The sequence below is a fragment of the Bombina bombina genome, chromosome 1 (genome assembly GCF_027579735.1).
Source record: "Bombina bombina isolate aBomBom1 chromosome 1, aBomBom1.pri, whole genome shotgun sequence".
Classification (NCBI taxonomy): domain Eukaryota; kingdom Metazoa; phylum Chordata; class Amphibia; order Anura; family Bombinatoridae; genus Bombina; species Bombina bombina.
Genome location: NC_069499.1, coordinates 975,049,410 through 975,067,532, shown reverse-complemented (window position 1 = coordinate 975,067,532; position 18,123 = coordinate 975,049,410).

Sequence of the window (18,123 nt, the reverse complement as noted above, 5' to 3'; positions counted from 1 at the left end):
GCACCAGGGTTGCTGTGTCACTCAGTAGCTGAGTCATTAGATTTAGTTGTTTTGTATTGGCATTTGGCATCAGTGAAACAGCTGTCCATTAGTTCGCATTTTGTGCTGTATCAATCAGCCCGTCTGTCTGTTAATTCACGTTTCATGCTCCACTTTAGGTTTGCCGCAGTAAATCAATTTTAACATTTAAAATTAGAATAAAGTGTATATGATTCACTATAATTAGTAGTGGGAAAGAGCTGTTGAAGGAGCTGCACTACAGGAAGCTATCTGACTGACCATATCAGAGCCAATGAGAAGAGGCATATATGCAGGGCCGTCTTTAATATGGACTGGACCCAGGGCAAACATTTTCTTGCCCCCCACCTCATGCAATTTCGCTCTCCACCCCAACATCCCAAAAAACAACTAAATCAATTTATTTTATAATTTTTTAAAAAATTATTAGCCCAGCAGTGGATCATCCACTGCTGAGCTAATCATTTAAAAAAATGAAATAAATTGCAATATGTAAAACTGGACGTAACCAGTACTAATCCTATATAATAAATGGCCAAGTATGTTTGTCAGATGCAGTCATGCGCAGTAGAGACTTCTACTGCACGTGACAAACATACCTGGCCATTTGGATCCTGACACTCAGCACTCAGCACAGAGCAAGGCTGATGCGGAGTGTCAGGGAGCGTGCCCAACTGGAGCGTCGCAATGGGGGCGTGGCCGGGCGTAGCGGGGGGCGTGACCAGGATCGGCAAGGGGCGTGGCCCGACGGGTGTCACCGTGATGGGGCGTGGCCAGACGGGGTGCCGCGATGGTGGTGTGGACAGAGAGGCAAAGGCTTTCAATTAAGACAGAGCCGGAGAGGGGGGGAGAAGGGCCAAAGAGGGGGGGAGAAGGGCCAAAAAGGGGGGGAGAAGGGCCAAAGATGGGGGGAGAGAGAGCCAAAGGGGGGGAGAGGGCCAAAGGGGGGGGAGAGAGCCAAAGAAGGGGGGGGGAGCCAAAGAGGGGGGGAGAGATCCAAAGAGGCGTGGAGAGAGCCAAAGAGGTAGGGAGAGGGCCAAAGAGGGGGGGGGGAGAGGGCCAATGAGGGGGGTGGGAGAGCCAAAGAGGGGGGGGGGGAGAGCCAAAGAGGGGGGGAGAGAGCCAAAGAGGTGGGAGAGAACAAAAGAGGGGGGAGAGAGCCAAAGAGGGGAGAGAGCCAAAGAGGGGAGAGAGAGAGCCAAAGAGGGGAGAGAGAGAGCCAAAGAGAGGAGAGAGAGCGCAAAGGAGAGGGGGAGAGAAAGCAAAAGAGAGGGGGGAGAGAGCAAGGGGTGGGACCGCTGTACTGCAAAAAATGGCCTGTGTACACAGGCTTTAGTACTAGTAGTAAATAAATATATAAATTCCTCCACTGTGGATTCATTTAATATTCTTTTGAATGTGATTCTGATGTGAGGTTAGCTGGCTGGTTAAAGAGATTTAGGGCAGCCAACAGGAGCAAAGCAAGGTAAAGACTGAGGAGGAAGCATGGAGGTGCAGACAAATATAAGTTTACTGACTGGAACAGCAGAACTGCTATGGGAAGCTGTAAAATCTGAGACAGAGAGAAAACAAAAACTATAAAAATAAACCTTACATTAATGTGTGAAGTATCAGCATTACACTATACATCAGCCACAGCAGCACATGTCACTTATTTGCTAGGAACAAATTCCCTCTCAACCTGCACTAGACAATGCTGCATGGGGAGGGGCATGTGTGCACTCACTTATTCTTCCCACTGACACCTTTCTACAAAGCACTGTTCCCCTAACAAACTTCAGTTAGTTGATCTTAGGGCCACATCAGAAAGAGCAGGGCTAAGGGGACCAGCAGACTGGATGCTGTCTGCCCAAGGCTGCATGGATACAGTGTGAGATGAGTCACACAGCCTCAAGACTGAAGAGAGCAGTGTGTGCAGATGCACAGATGCTCAAATCCTCACATGCCTGCCGCTTCAGCTTTCTGCTGCATGCGCCTACAGTCAGCCCTACCCAGAAACAATCCCCACAACCAGAGCAGTTACCTGGTAACAGTGGTAACCCTAGTAGGACCTTTTTTGATGCAGTGGGAATGGCTGGATGCCGAGTTAGGGCTTTGCATTCAGTGCTGCACATTGCACATCAAAAACAGCACATGGCAATAGCTTGGCATGTCACAAGATACCAACACGGTCTGGCACAGTTTTTTTTTTTAAATATAAGCAGAGTACTTTTGACTATGACAGTATTAGGACTGAATGTGTGTGTTCCCCATGTCACATCAGCAGTCTGGTATGAACCATAAAAAAAAATATTTTTTTATTTGTTAGGACTCTTGGGCCCCTCAACAGAGACTAAAAAAACTGGTGATTTGTAGTTGATGTAATGTAAAATTATATAACAATTTGATGTTGTAGTGAATTTCACACAAGTAAAATCCATAACTCCATAGGGAAATAGTAATTTCTTGATCTATTTGTCATAGCTAGACTAACGTAAGAAAGAATGAGTTAGTTTCACAATTGTAACGCTGGTATTACGAGTTTTCTTGTGTACGCATTTTGCGTGCATTAGGTAAATCTGCCTGTCGCGTGCACGAGCACGTCTTCCCCATAGAAGTCAATGGAGGAGATGTGTGTAGAAATAAAATCCAACACTTGTTTTGAGCGTAAAGTGAGTGACGTCATGTTCTTGTGTGAAAAAGTAGCTAAATCGTGTTAATTCCGTAATAAAAATCTGATTTGTGTAGGTAATGTGCTGTATATTGTTTGTATGTATCGATTAGTGTATGTATGTGATAATATTTGTAGTTAGATGTAGCTATATGAGTGTATGTTCCCGTCTGTCTATGTAAGTCAATGGAAAATGGTTTTCTATGGCTTTTTTTTCAAACACCCGAGATCTCGTAACTTTGATCCGTTCTATTTTGACATGAAAATATAAAATCTTAAAAATAAATATTGTGTAGTGTTTGTATGTGTGTAAGTGTACTTTGTGTAATTTTTTTTTGTGATTCGTGGATGTTTTTGTTAGCGGTATATGGTTAACTACTGGGTCTGGGTTGACGTTAATGATTTGAGCGGAGATGGATATTTTTGTGGCGTTGCGGAAACTCGTAATACCAGCGGGCATTAAAAAGCAGCATTAGGACCGGCCAATGCTGCTTTTTGACCTTAACGCAAATCTCGTAATCTAGGCGTTTGTTTTTAAATCATATAATACATTCAGATTTTTTTTTTGAAGCATTATAATTAAACAATGACCACTAGAGCTAATTAGTTTACCACTGTAATTGATATAAAGTGTTAACTTTAATTACTACACCTGTTAACACTTTATTAAAAAAGGGATTTAAGCAATGTTTGTGCACATATCATTTATACACGACTAATGGCAATTGTGCCCAAAACATATTTTTATGCTTCTATAATAAAAGTAAAAAAAAAAAAAAATTAAGGCTATACTGCTGTATTTTGAGTCTGTTTGATACAAGTCTATGCAGTAACTTAAGCAGCTTGCACACCCCAGTCAAACACAAGTACTGGTCTTACTTTTATATTTACAAATTACAGATTTCAATCAGTGCAGAGTTGGAACTGTGAATGAAGCCTAGACTTCTTCATTAATGAGCATGGCAGAACATTTAAAGCGCCAACATTCAGAAAGAGTCTTCCCCAATGTGAATAATATCTTCAGGTCTCCTAGAGATAGCAGGCCTACACTTATGGCCATGCTTATTGAATCCCTCAAACCAGGGTGAAACTCCCCTTCCTGACTCCAAACAGATTTGCCTCGTTGGTCTCACAGTAAAAGCATCATACTTGCTACCGGAATCGTCAGCATGCTTTTCTAGTATCATTACTGTATTATTCCATTAAGATAAGACTGGGTGCTGTAGTGGGGCTACATTTTTGTCAGCTAACATAATAGAACCCCCCATCCTCCATAGCATCATCAGCCAAATTATCAGCAGGGAAATCTTCAAGTCGAAGTTCCTGGGGCCCCGATGGTACAAGGCAGCGATATTGACTATGTATAGTAAATGATCCCTTGGGAAATGGCTGCCATGCCTAACTACTAATCATAAGTACCCCTAAACCGAAGTAACTGACGATCAGAAACTGCTGCGAAGATAGCCCCCCGGGGCTGAGATGAAGAAGGATGAAGAGGGCACAGGCGTGGATGAAGATTCCGGAGTGGAAGAGACAGAAGAGGCCAGTGTAGTTGTAGTTTGTATTGGGAGGTGGTGGTTTAGGGCATAATCAACTAACCACCCCCCCATATAGGTATGTGTTGGTTAGCATTTAGTAGGCCATAATAACCTAACCACGCCTCATACCTATATGGGGGGTGGTTAGGTGATTAGGTTAGTGTTGGTTAGCATTTAGTAGGACTTAATCATCTAACCACCCCCGGCTCTACCACTGGCCCATCCGAGGTGTACAGAGTCATATACCATTACAACATGGTGTCTGAGGGAACCTACCTGATGATAACCATAATCTTTAACTGGCACCTCTCTCCATCAGGTCTTGCATTACTAAACCTGCTACTCTCAATAATAACTACAAGGGTGCCTATCACTAACAACATTATCAACTGTGTGAGCTGGATGAGCTTTTGAATCAACCGACGCTTAATTCTAAACCCTTATTACAAGTAAATGGGTGCAAGTAGCATACATCTTATATTCTACTGCAGATGTATATGAAAGAGGACAAATATATACCAGCAGATAACTAAAGAGTTACTAAACATACAGTGGATTCTGTGTAGGCTGAACACAGTCATATAGGATTTTAATGGGAGTTGATGTAGATGCAAGTGTTACTCAGACTGTAAGTCATGCCTATATGACAAGAATACAATAATCAATTAGCATTAGCCAATACCTCAGCCCCTCCAGCTCGTATTCATAAATCGGTAGGAGGACAACTGAGTCAGTGGGTACAGTGTCATGGTTGAAAGGTACTGGAGGTAATCTCAGCTATACATCTATATCCATCAATATAATAATGACCTGTTCTGTAGCATAACATATATACTTAGCTTCTAATGGCTGTACCTTATTGCTTATTGTAGGCGTGACTTATAACTGTAAAGAACCATATGGAACTATATATTACATGACAAGGTATGTGGACCTATGACAAGAAGTAATGGGTACTTTTATGGAGCCCAAAAATTACTTAGATTTTGAAAAACCAGAGTGGGCTTTTGTAACAAGCTATATGAATGTAGCATAACAGTGAGGTTATCATGGGAGCTGTTTGGAAGGGGTGTAATGGGACATATAACAAAACTACTCACATATTGGCCAGCTCGCTTATAAATGAATTGTAGCATGGGTCATGTTACAAATCTTGGCTTAGAGATCGATGCAGATATATATGGCATTCACCTCCCAGATCAAAGGAAGTGTCTTGGCTTAGAGATCGATGTATTGCGTGATGCTGCATATACAGTGTGCCCAAGTCATTGTGTGAGGTCAGATATATGTGGCTCAGCAATGGCTCCTGAATAATGATATCTAATAGCAGACCGGCATATCTAGTTCTTCTAACATGGAGAACTTGTAGCCAGTATCGGGTGGTTAGGTTTGATAGGGTCTTCTGCTCTAGATTTGGCTGAGTAGATTGATGGCCCGGAGTATCTGGGCTGACTCTGGGCTTAGACGGTTGTGTCACTACTCCTGGAGCTAGATGCGTAGGAGGGGGGAGATCTAATGTAACCTTGGTCGGTTTGGAGGCGAATCCCTCCTCCTTGTCCCTCGTACAGGCCGCAGCTTTCGATGACAAGAGGATGGGATAGCTGGAAGAGTTCATAGCGATGTAACGGACAGTGCATGCGGATCCCTTGGTCTGCGTTTGAGTGTCCCCCTCTTGCTCTTCTCGATGCCTTCTTACCGAAATCACAGCTCCCATGGTGTGCATGTCGTCCCCAGTGCTCAGCAAGAGGATATCAGCAGAGAGCTGGCTATATCGTGAATCCATTCGGTATCCCAGATCCTCAAGGAGGGCTAGCACTGCAGCTATCTCATCCTCCATATTTTGCTGCAGGAAATCTGTTATAATGCGGCTGGGGGAAGGGATAGTGTAAAGGTGGCTGACGTTCTTTCCAGCAGATATCCCAGGTTATAAGATCCGATGAATCTCCTGTAACAGTTGCACTCAATGAAGCGGAGCAGGGATAGTATTAAAAGTTGCGTAGTAGACCCTCGCCACACATCTAGCAGGCCAAGATCACTTACTCAAGCTGCCGAGTGGGGATGGGAAAATATATTTCAATTGTGTATTGTTTTGGTAAACCAAATATATAAATATTCTAGGCAGATATTGAATAGTTTTAAGATTAATTATTAGATTAGGATGTCAGTCCTCGGAGCTATAGAATTTTGCGTCCGCCATGACTGCCTCTTGGCCACGCCCCCTTTTTTATTTAGTAAATTTTTATTGAGGTTTACACAATAATAAAGGAAAAAAGAAGAAGATCAAGGTCAACATACAAAAAGGATCACATCGCTTAGACATTGCAAACGTTTATACATTATTAAGTTCAAGATTGAAACAGCAATGTCCAATTTAAATATATAGATATTTATAACCTATGCTTTATGAGATTGAAACCTTTGTTTAATGAAACATATATCTGAGTTTTTCCCTAAATAATCTAGCTTGATCTAAACTTAAAAAATGGGTATATTTACCCACGATACCCTTCTAAATCGGATAGTAAAAGAAAAGAAAAGGAAAGCAAAGAAGGAGAAGAGGTGAAAAAAAACAGGGGGGAGTGAAGGGAAGAGAGACACACAAAAGCAAAAAGATCTATTCTCATTATATTATACTACTGCTCTTCTATCATCTAGGAAAAAAGATATTTACTTTTAGAAAATACTGTAGAGAGCAAAGTAACTAAGTCAATATTGCATTTTCAAAAGGAGCAATAATTGTTTTTGGGTATCAATTTCATATATCTCCATGAACGATGCCTAATTCATATAGTATATCGCAATACCTTTTTCTGTAGAGGTTTAGGAATCAAATTGTTCTATTATAGCCTGTGTCTGGAGGAGATATATTAAAGTATTAATAGATGGTTCTCGTTTATTTTTCCAATTTTTAAGTATAAGGTATCTACCGCCCAAAATAGTTATGTTAACAAAGTAAATATTTACCCATGGATTTGGCCTGTCATGTAAGAGAAATATATGTCTTTTATCAAGCTTGATATTTATTTTTAAAATCTTACAAAGCCAAAATTGAACTCGGGACCAGAACTTCTGAATTTTAGGGCAGCTCCAAAACATATGGACCAGGTCGGCTTCCAAAAAGTGGCATCTAGGACAGTAGTTTTGGGTGTTGGGGTACCAGCAATTAAGTTTAGCTGGTGTAATATAAACCTGGTTAATAAGTTTTACATGGGATTCCCGCCATGTTTCAGAGAGTGTAGCTTTATCCACTTTTTGTATACTGTATTTCACCAAATCCTCACCAGATATATCTAATATTTGTTGCCAACTTCTATCCAAGTTCTGTAAATAAGCTTCACCTAAGTTAGAGAGTATCAACTTATACCAATAATTAATGGAGCGAATACCATTTTTGAATAGGGATAATCCCATTTGCAACCCCGGTTGTATCCAACTGAAATTAAAATTCTTGGTGGACTCATAAAACCAATGTCGGATTTGCAAATAGGCATAGAAATCTGTATTGGGGAGATCATATCTGTTTTTTAGGTCTTCAAAGGTACATATTCGAGAAGTGCCCGATTCATTAAGTTGAGATACATGTGTAAGTCCCAAACTACTCCATCTATTAAATAGTTTACTATTAACGCCAGGTAGAAATCGGGGGTTACTCGTTATGGGTAAAAGATTTAACATGTGGGGATCCGTATTTAATAATTATCTTAGATGTTGCCATGCGATAATAATATAGTATACAGGGAGTGCAGAATTATTAGGCAAATGAGTATTTTGACCACATCATCCTCTTTATGCATGTTGTCTTACTCCAAGCTGTATAGGCTCGAAAGCCTACTACCAATTAAGCATATTAGGTGATGTGCATCTCTGTAATGAGAAGGGGTGTGGTCTAATGACATCAACACCCTATATCAGGTGTGCATAATTATTAGGCAACTTCCTTTCCTTTGGCAAAATGGGTCAAAAGAAGGACTTGACAGGCTCAGAAAAGTAAAAAATAGTGAGATATCTTGCAGAGGGATGCAGCACTCTTAAAATTGCAAAGCTTCTGAAGCGTGATCATCGAACAATCAATCGTTTCATTCAAAATAGTCAACAGGGTCGCAAGAAGCGTGTGGAAAAACCAAGGCGCAAAATAACTGCCCATGAACTGAGAAAAGTCAAGCGTGCAGCTGCCAAGATGCCACTTGCCACCAGTTTGGCCATATTTCAGAGCTGCAACATCACTGGAGTGCCCAAAAGCACAAGGTGTGCAATACTCAGAGACATGGCCAAGGTAAGAAAGGCTGAAAGACGACCACCACTGAACAAGACACACAAGCTGAAACGTCAAGACTGGGCCAAGAAATATCTCAAGACTGATTTTTCTAAGGTTTTATGGACTGATGAAATGAGAGTGAGTCTTGATGGGCCAGATGGATGGGCCCGTGGCTGGATTGGTAAAGGGCAGAGAGCTCCAGTCCGACTCAGACGCCAGCAAGGTGGAGGTGGAGTACTGGTTTGGGCTGGTATCATCAAAGATGAGCTTGTGGGGCCTTTTCGGGTTGAGGATGGAGTCAAGCTCAACTCCCAGTCCTACTGCCAGTTTCTGGAAGACACCTTCTTCAAGCAGTGGTACAGGAAGAAGTCTGCATCCTTCAAGAAAAACATGATTTTCATGCAGGACAATGCTCCATCACACGCGTCCAAGTACTCCACAGCGTGGCTGGCAAGAAAGGGTATAAAAGAAGAAAATCTAATGACATGGCCTCCTTGTTCACCTGATCTGAACCCCATTGAGAACCTGTGGTCCATCATCAAATGTGAGATTTACAGGGAGGGAAAACAGTACACATCTCTGAACAGTGTCTGGGAGGCTGTGGTTGCTGCTGCACGCAATGTTGATGGTGAACAGATCAAAACACTGACAGAATCCATGGATGGCAGGCTTTTGAGTGTCCTTGCAAAGAAAGTTGGCTATATTGGTCACTGATTTGTTTTTGTTTTGTTTTTGAATGTCAGAAATGTATATTTGTGAATGTTGAGATGTTATATTGGTTTCACTGGTAAAAATAAATAATTGAAATGGGTATATATTTGTTTTTTGTTAAGTTGCCTAATAATTATGCACAGTAATAGTCACCTGCACACACAGATATCCCCCTAAAATAGCTATAACTAAAAACAAACTAAAAACTACTTCCAAAACTATTCAGCTTTGATATTAATGAGTTTTTTGGGTTCATTGAGAACATGGTTGTTGTTCAATAATAAAATTAATCCTCAAAAATACAACTTGCCTAATAATTCTGCACTCCCTGTATAGTATGCATCCTTTTTATTCTAACCGGTATATGTCGAATAGGACAGTGTAATAAAGCAGTTAAAGAAAATGGAAAGACCAACTTTTTTTCCACCTCTAAGTAAGCAATATAGTTACCATCCGTAAGCCAATCCATTGCGATTTTCACTAGAGATACGCTGTTATATATAGATAGAGAAGGGAAGGATAGCCCCCCAAACTGTCTTAGATGTGTTAGTTTTTCTAAGGCCATTTGACTTTTACCCGTACCCCAAAGAAATCTTCTACAAATTTTATTCAGATAGTTAATATCTTTTTTATTTAGTGGAATGGGCACGTTTTGGATTAGGTATAAGCATTTTGGCAATATAATCATTTTTATTAAATTGATTTTATCTGTAAGCGAAAGTGGAATATGGGACCAATTAGTTACATTTTGTTTAATTTTCTCAAATAAAATACAGAAGTTCCTCGAATACCAATATTTCGGGCAGCTAACTATATTGATCCCTAAGTATGTGAGCTGGTCATTTACAATTTTAAAAGGTACAAAAGATTTATCAAGTGGGGAATTATTGAGCCATAGTATTGCTGATTTGGTAGCATTCACTTGGTAACCAGAGAACAAGCCAAACTCCTGATTACATTTTAAGATATATGGAATCTCTAATTGTGTATTATTAAGATATAATAACAGATCATCTGCATAAAGTAGGAGTTTAAGCTTCTTATCCCCGAGGGATATACCTTGAAGTTTCATTCTATTTTTTTTTTTTTTAAAGTATTTTTTAATGAATATAAAAAAAGTTACATAATCACAAAAAAGATAGATTCACATTTAACGCAATAGAATCTGACATTACATATCAAAGTTTACATATTTTACAGTGCATATTCCAGTTCTCAATGTAAAAGAAAAACAAAAAGAAAAACAAAAAACAGAAAGAAAAACAAAAAGAGAAGAAAAAAGAAAGGGAAAGAAAAAAAAAAAAGAAAAAAAAAAAAAAGAAAAAAGGGGAACCCGTCCTCTATCACTGACCTGTTCATCCGTGTCCCCTTCTACCCTTCTGGCATCTAACCCTCTACCCACTCTCGAGGGAAGTGCCCTGCATATATATTTGTCGTTATAAACACAGAGTTACGGAATGGTTTTATCACCTTCCTTTGACATGTCAACGGCAAGGATATGAAAAAAAGATTCCCATTTCCGGAAAAAAGTGGATAAGTGTTCTTCTTGAGGGTAAGGGATATTAAATTGTTCTACAATAAGTTGGTTTAATAAAGCTTTTTTGAAGTGCGATATTTGGGGTGCATCTCGCGCCTTCCATAATTTAAAAATAAGAATACGTCCCATTAATATAATTGTATTGATAAAACTAAAATTTTTCAGTGTACCTTGATAATATACTAGAAAAAAAATATCAATAGGCTTTAAATGATGTTCTAAGTGTAGGGTTGTGTTCATCCAGTAGTCTATCTTCATCCAGTATTGGATAATTTTGGGACAAGCCCACAGACAGTGGAATAAGTCCGCTTCTACTGCGGAGCACCTAGAGCATAAAATGGTAGTCTTATACCATTTGGATAACTGATTTGGTGTATAATACCTCTGTAGGCCTATTTTGATTTGAGACTCTCTCCATGAAGTTGGGACCCAACTTTGTTGTATTATCTTGAAGCTACCGATAACCGTCTGTTCGTCTATATCCGGGAAATAAGGCGACCATTTCATTGTCATATCAGTAACCTGCATATTAGAAGGTTTTTGGATTATAAGTGCGTATAGTGAAGATATTGCAAATACGCCAGCTGCGTATAAATTTACCCTAGTCTGGATATCCCCTAGAGACCAATTATTTCCAAAACTATAAAGTAACTCTTGGAGGTAGTGTCTGATTTGCAAGTAGGCGTAGAACTCATGTGTTCCCAGATTGAATTTCTGTACCAATTCTGCGAATGTTACTGGTAGACCCGTACTTCCCCGGATCTGCCCCACAAATTTCAAACCCTTTGCCGCCCACTCTTTAAAAATCCGGTTAGACAGCCCGGGTATAAAGTTGGGGTTACCACAAATAGGTAGATAGTTTGAGACATTTACGGGGCATTCCAGGGTACTACATAGTTTTTGCCATGCGACTATGATGTTCTTAAGCATAGATTGATAAAAGATATTGGATGGTAGCGAGGTTAGAGGGCAATGGAGTAGAGCCTTCAAGCCGAAGGGGGCGACCAATTCTGATTCCCCGGAAAAGGAGGAAATTTGCTCCTTTTCTGATATCCAGTCTATCGCGATCCTGGTGATACACGCCAAATTGTAGGCCTGGATGTTGGGGAGAGCCAGCCCCGCTGCGAGCTTGTTATTCATAAGTCGATGGCATGCAATTCTGGGTTTAGAGCCTTTCCATAAAAAACGCGCACATGCTTTATTATACTTAATAACATCTTTTTTGTGCAAAAAAAGCGGTATGTTTTGTAAGACATATAGAAATTTAGGGAAAATGACTGATTTGATCAACATCACTCGAGCCGAAAGTGATATGGGCAATCCAACCCATTCATCTAATTTTTTACCACATTGTTCCAGGCAGTCCGTAAAATTTGCCTTGTACCATTCCGCTGGGTTACGAGATAATTTCAAACCTAAGTATGAAATTTGTGGAACTTCTAAGAATGGATGTTCTATATGGGATGTGGGATCTTTATATAGCCACAGTAACTCTGATTTTGAGGTATTTATCTTATACCCGGATATCTCGCCAAAATCCGCGACAATACTCTGTTAAGTTGGCAGCTCTGTATTCAAATTGGATAGAAATAAGAGTAGATCATCTGCGTACAGAAGCAAAACGTGTTTCTTCCCTGCCAATGGGATACCCTCTAACTCTTGACGCAGTAATATAGCCAGGGGTTCTAAGCTGATGTTAAATAAAAGAGGGGAGAGGGGACACCCCTGCCTAGTCCCTCTGTGTAAGGTCAGACGTTGGGATAAAACATTATTGATAATTAGTGCGGATGTTGGAGCACTATAAATTAATCTGATATACTCAATAAATTTTCCAGACACGCCAAATTGCTCCAGGGAATATAACAAGTGATCCCAATCAACACGGTCGAATGCTTTCTCTGCATCTACCGTTAGAATTGCTTTATCTATGTTCTTATAATGATTGGGAGACGTCTGTCCATTCCAGTACGACTCGATTAGTATTAATAATTTGCGCATATTTTTAACAGGATTTCGTCCTGGCATGAAACCCGATTGGTCACCATGTATTATACTCCCAATGCATGGTTTCAGCCGGTTGGCGAGAATAGAAGCCAAGATCTTATAGTCTGTATTTAGGACAGATATGGGCCGATAAGAATTGGGTATCTCAGGGTCTTTGCCCTTTTTCAAAATTAGTGAAATATTTGCGGCAGCGAAGTACTGGGAGCAACTTGAGTTTTCTGAGAAATAGTGATTGAATAGCTTTTCTAATACCGGTACCACCTGTGGTTCTACAATTCTGTAGAATTCGATGGGGAACGAGTCGGGTCCGGCCGCTTTATTTGGTTTGGCCTGTTTAATTGCAGTTGTTATCTCCTCTTCAGATATAGTAACATTCAGAGAGTTTCTCATATCTCCTGAGAGTTTTGGAACCTTTATCCTCTGCCAAAATTCTGCTTTCTTACTTGGATTTGGGGTCTCAGATTTAAATACCTCTTGGAAATATTCCACAAATACCCTTTCAATGTCAGGGTGCTTCGTATAACGTGCAGTACCCAGTTTAATTGCTGGAATGGCTTGCCTTAGAGCAGGTTTGACCAATCTGGCCAAAAATTTTGCGGATCTTCCTTTATGACCGCCATACAATGCTTTCGCTCTAATATCCTCCTGTACACTATTTTGTTTTATGTAGATATCACGCACTGTCTTGGCGTTTACATATGTCTCCCAATGTTGTTTCATGGGATTACTAATGTATCTTCTATATGCATTTTTAACTTGATTAGCCATCTGTCTCTCTACCTGAGTATATTTCTTTTTCAAAGAAGTCATATAAGATTTTATTTCCCCACGCAAGACAGCCTTAGAGGCTTCCCAAAATACCTCAATCTTGTCAAAGTAGTTCCTGTTGTTTTTTAAGTATTCGTCCCACCTAGATTTTAACCAATTCTGAAAGCTTACATTATTATTTAAAAATTTAGGGAAGGGAAAGCGGATACCACTTATATTTCTTAAAGCCATATTACATGACAATGAGATAATCGCGTGATCCGATATTATAATATCTTCAATTTGTGAGGTCCAGTTCCAACCAAGGAGAGAGTCTGAAATCAAAAAATAATCTATCCTGGACAACGCCTGTTGCGCATGAGACATGCATGTAAATGTGCGACTATCTGGATTCTGAGAACGCCAGATGTCGATTAGGCCTAGTTGTGAGCAAAATTTATGAAAGATACGAACCTTTCTGCATCTCGCCCGCAGTGATCTTTTTTTCAAATTATCCAATACGGTATCTGAAATCAGATTGCGATCACCAGCGATGATTAAATTATTACCTATAAATTTATGTAATGTACATGTTAGCATAGCCCAGAAGTTATAGTCTATTTGGTTCGGGCCGTAGATATTGCATATTACATAGCGTATTTTATTGATTTCGATTTCCAATATTAAAAACCTCCCTTCCGGGTCTGCCTCCACATTATGCACATGGTAATTCAAGTTTTTGTTGGCCACCCCTCTTTTTCTGGATGTAGCAGGCGCTGCCACCACCTCCCCTACCCATTTGGATTTAAGTTTGGGGAATTCTTGGGGTTTAAGGTGTAATTCTTGCAGCAGCACTATATCGGGTCGGAATCTACCCAGATGTTTAATTATAGATTTACGTTTCATGGGGGAGGTTACACCCCCCACATTCCAAGACAGAAAATTTAATTTATTTTCCATGACATTTTAAGCGTATATTGTAAGAGAGGGGGCAAAATACCTCCGGGTGAACAAGTCGGGAGGAGGAAGAGGGAGGGAGGAAAAGAGAAGAGAAAAGAAGAAAGAAAGAAAAAAAAAAAAAGGGAATAAACCATCAACTTTCTCGCAATAAAGCGGATACAATAAGCAGATGCATAGTAAACCAAACATACACAACAGCAGAGAAAGATAAAAGCCAAAAATTGCTTACTACTGGCTACTTTATGGGACCCCCTCCTCTCTGCAGAAAGTCTCTGCTTCCATGACATTATTCAATGTGAAGTATTTACCCTCTCTCAGTACCACCAATCTCGCAGGATATATTAATCTGATATTATAATTTCCCTTCTGTGTCAGGCATGAGGTGTATGTCTTTAAATCCAACTTTACTTAAGGCTACTCCTCCCCCCCTCACCTGCCGTTTATTTCAGTTGTGAACTCTCTCTCTAGCAGAGACGCTACCACGACTAAATCTCCTGGCTCTAAATCCACTGTTATTAGAAAGTATATCAGCAAAGGATTACAATTTATCAAATTGAACTTTTGTTCCTGCTCTGGACCACAGCTTTACACTGGACTTATAATCTAACAACACCGCAACGCTGTGAAGTGTATTTCCTTGCCACTTACGGCTTCCCAGCCTGGAGGCTGATCACCAGTGACCGGTACAACTCCGGAGCCTGTAGTACTCGGCTCTCACTTCAACTCACCTCCTCTGAACAACGCGGTATTAACCGCTCTCGATAAAAGACTGTGTCTCAAGCAGCGCGGGCCTCCCCGCAATCCGGTACACTCTGCCTGTCACTCAGTTACGCTACACGGTAGCCTGTCAGTAAATCCAGACTGGTAATTGGTGCTCACGCACACACCCTCTTCACACACAGCACTGGTTCTGCAGCTGTACACCTCTCCCTCCTTTGCTGTCAGCTACGAACGTAAGCTCTACAAACCTCTCACATTCAGGAGGATTTCCACTGGCTACTATATACATAGACTTTTACTAAGTGTACGTCACTGATAATACTGACCACCATACTAGCAGACGCTTCTAAGTTACTATGTATAACTTCAACTTCTCTCCTGTAACCTGTTAAACGGAACTTCCACAGGAGTGCTAATTCTTTCCTACCTCTTTTCCAATCACAGTTCCTGTGAATTGCTCTTAAACTCCTATAAAGCTAACTACAGATCTGCAGTTGAGATCCAGATACCTAACTATACTTTAACTCAGAGATAGAGTGTGACATATTAAACGGCCCTAACATGGATCCAGCAGATTTGCCTACTGTGGTGTTCAACCTCACACAAAGGGTGGACCAGTTGTCACATGGACTAAGGGACTTACAATTACAGAATGATAGCCTTAGGGCAGCAATAAGAGATAACACTCCTGAACCACAGGTGTGTTTACCCGAGAGATTTTCAGGTGACAGGAAACAGTTCCGACAGTTTAAGAACGCTTGTTACCTGCTTTTCCAAATGAAGCCTAGGACCTATCATAACGAGAGACTTAAGGTTATGACCGCCATATCTTTCCTCACTGGCGAACCCAGAGTATGGGCCAATACCTTCTTAGAGAACGATGATCCTATATTGGGATCTCTCACTGATTTCTTCACTCAGATGAGCTTATTATATGAGGATACTCAGAAGCAACTCACTGCTGAGGCAAAGATGCGCTCCCTACGACAAGGAAGAAGACCTGTTGAGGAGTACATCTCCGAGTTCAAGTTGTATATAAAGGATTCAGAATGGAGTGGGATAGCATTGAGGAATCAATATCGCCTCGGTTTATCCGACGCTTTGAAGGATGAGCTTGCCCGAATCGAGATCCCCAGCACCCTCGAAGACCTAATGACCCTATCCATTCAGATAGATAGGAGGCTTCGGGAGAGGAGGTCTGAGCGTCAGCAGTCAGAAGGAAATCAAAGGTATTACCCATCACCTGTAGCTTCTAAAGATGTCACTACTCCCATGGAGATTGGGTTCACCAAAGGACCACTGACAATTGAGGAAAGACACCGCAGACAACAAAAGAATCTGTGCATGTACTGTGCATCACCCACACACCCAGTTAAGGAATGCCCGCTACTCCAACGACAAAAAAGAAGTAAGCTTAGACATGTAAATGCATGCTTGACTAACAAGATTGTGAACGTAGCTTACTGTACTATCTCTCTCCTCTTACAGTGGGACCTTCAAGCCCTCCAAGCTGAAGCCATCATTGACTCGGGTGCATACTCCAATTTCCTGGATTCAACCCTTGTAAGAAAAAATAAAATACCTACACTTAGCAAAACAGTTCCTGTCTCAATTCGTGTTATTGATGGTACTTATGTAAAGTCAGGTCCTATAACACATCACACAGTTCCACTCAAGGTCTCCCTAGGTAAGGGGCATACTGAATACATCTCCTTCGATGTTATACCCTCTCCTTTGTATCCAGTAGTACTAGGACTATCCTGGCTTCAAGAACATCAACCCTCCATATCATGGCAAACTCTACAAGTCGATCTGAATTCACCCTATTGCAAAAATACCTGTTATCCTCAACAACATATACTACAACTCTCTGAAGAGGTTGTTCCTCCCGACTATCACGACTTCCTAGATGTCTTTGACAAAAAACAGGCGGAAGCTTTACCACCTCATCGTATTTACGATTGCCCCATAGAGCTCCTACCAGGATCCACTATTCCATATGGGCATATCTATCCGCTCTCACAACCGGAGCTGGAACATCTCAAGACGTATCTCGATGAAAACCTCAAAAAAGGGTTCATTAGACCTTCTACGTCCCCAGCGGGAGCTGGGATCTTCTTCGTTCGGAACAAGGATAAATCCTTAAGGCCGATCATTGATTATCGGGAACTGAATAAGAGAACTAAGAAGAACAGGTATCCATTACCTCTCATTCCTGAATTAGTGGAAAGACTTAGCAAAGCTACCATCTACACCAAACTAGACCTTAGAGGAGCCTATAATCTGGTCAGGATCAGAGAGGGAGATGAGTGGCTCACTGCCTTCCGGACCCGCTATGGGTTATATGAATACTTGGTGATGCCGTTCGGGCTTTGTAATGCCCCTGCCATGTTCCAATATTTCATCAATGATATATTCAGAGATTTATTGGACGTGTGCCTAGTGATATATCTGGACGATATCCTCATCTATTCAGATAACTTAGAGGATCACAAGAAACATGTACGCTGGGTCCTGAATCGATTACGAACCCATCAATTGTATGCCAAACCCGAAAAGTGTTCATTCCACACATATGAAATAACCTTCCTTGGTTATAATATCTCTTCCTCTGGTGTACGGATGGAAGACGGGAAGATTCAGGCTATCCAAAACTGGCCCACTCCAACTTCCAGAAAAGATGTCCAACGCTTCCTCGGTTTTGCCAACTTCTATAGGAAGTTCATCAAAGGGTTCTCTAGTTTATCCAGACCTCTGTGTAAACTTACAGGTTCTCACACTCCCTTCCTCTGGGATACTGACGCTCAAAAGGCATTTGAATACCTCAAAAACTCATTCATCACAGCACCCATTCTCCAGTTCCCGGATACCAAACTCCAGTTCATTCTCGAGGTGGATGCGTCAGATTACGCTTTGGGGGCCATACTTTCCCAACGAAAGACTCCCTCTGATCCCATTCATCCAGTGGCATTTTATTCCAGAT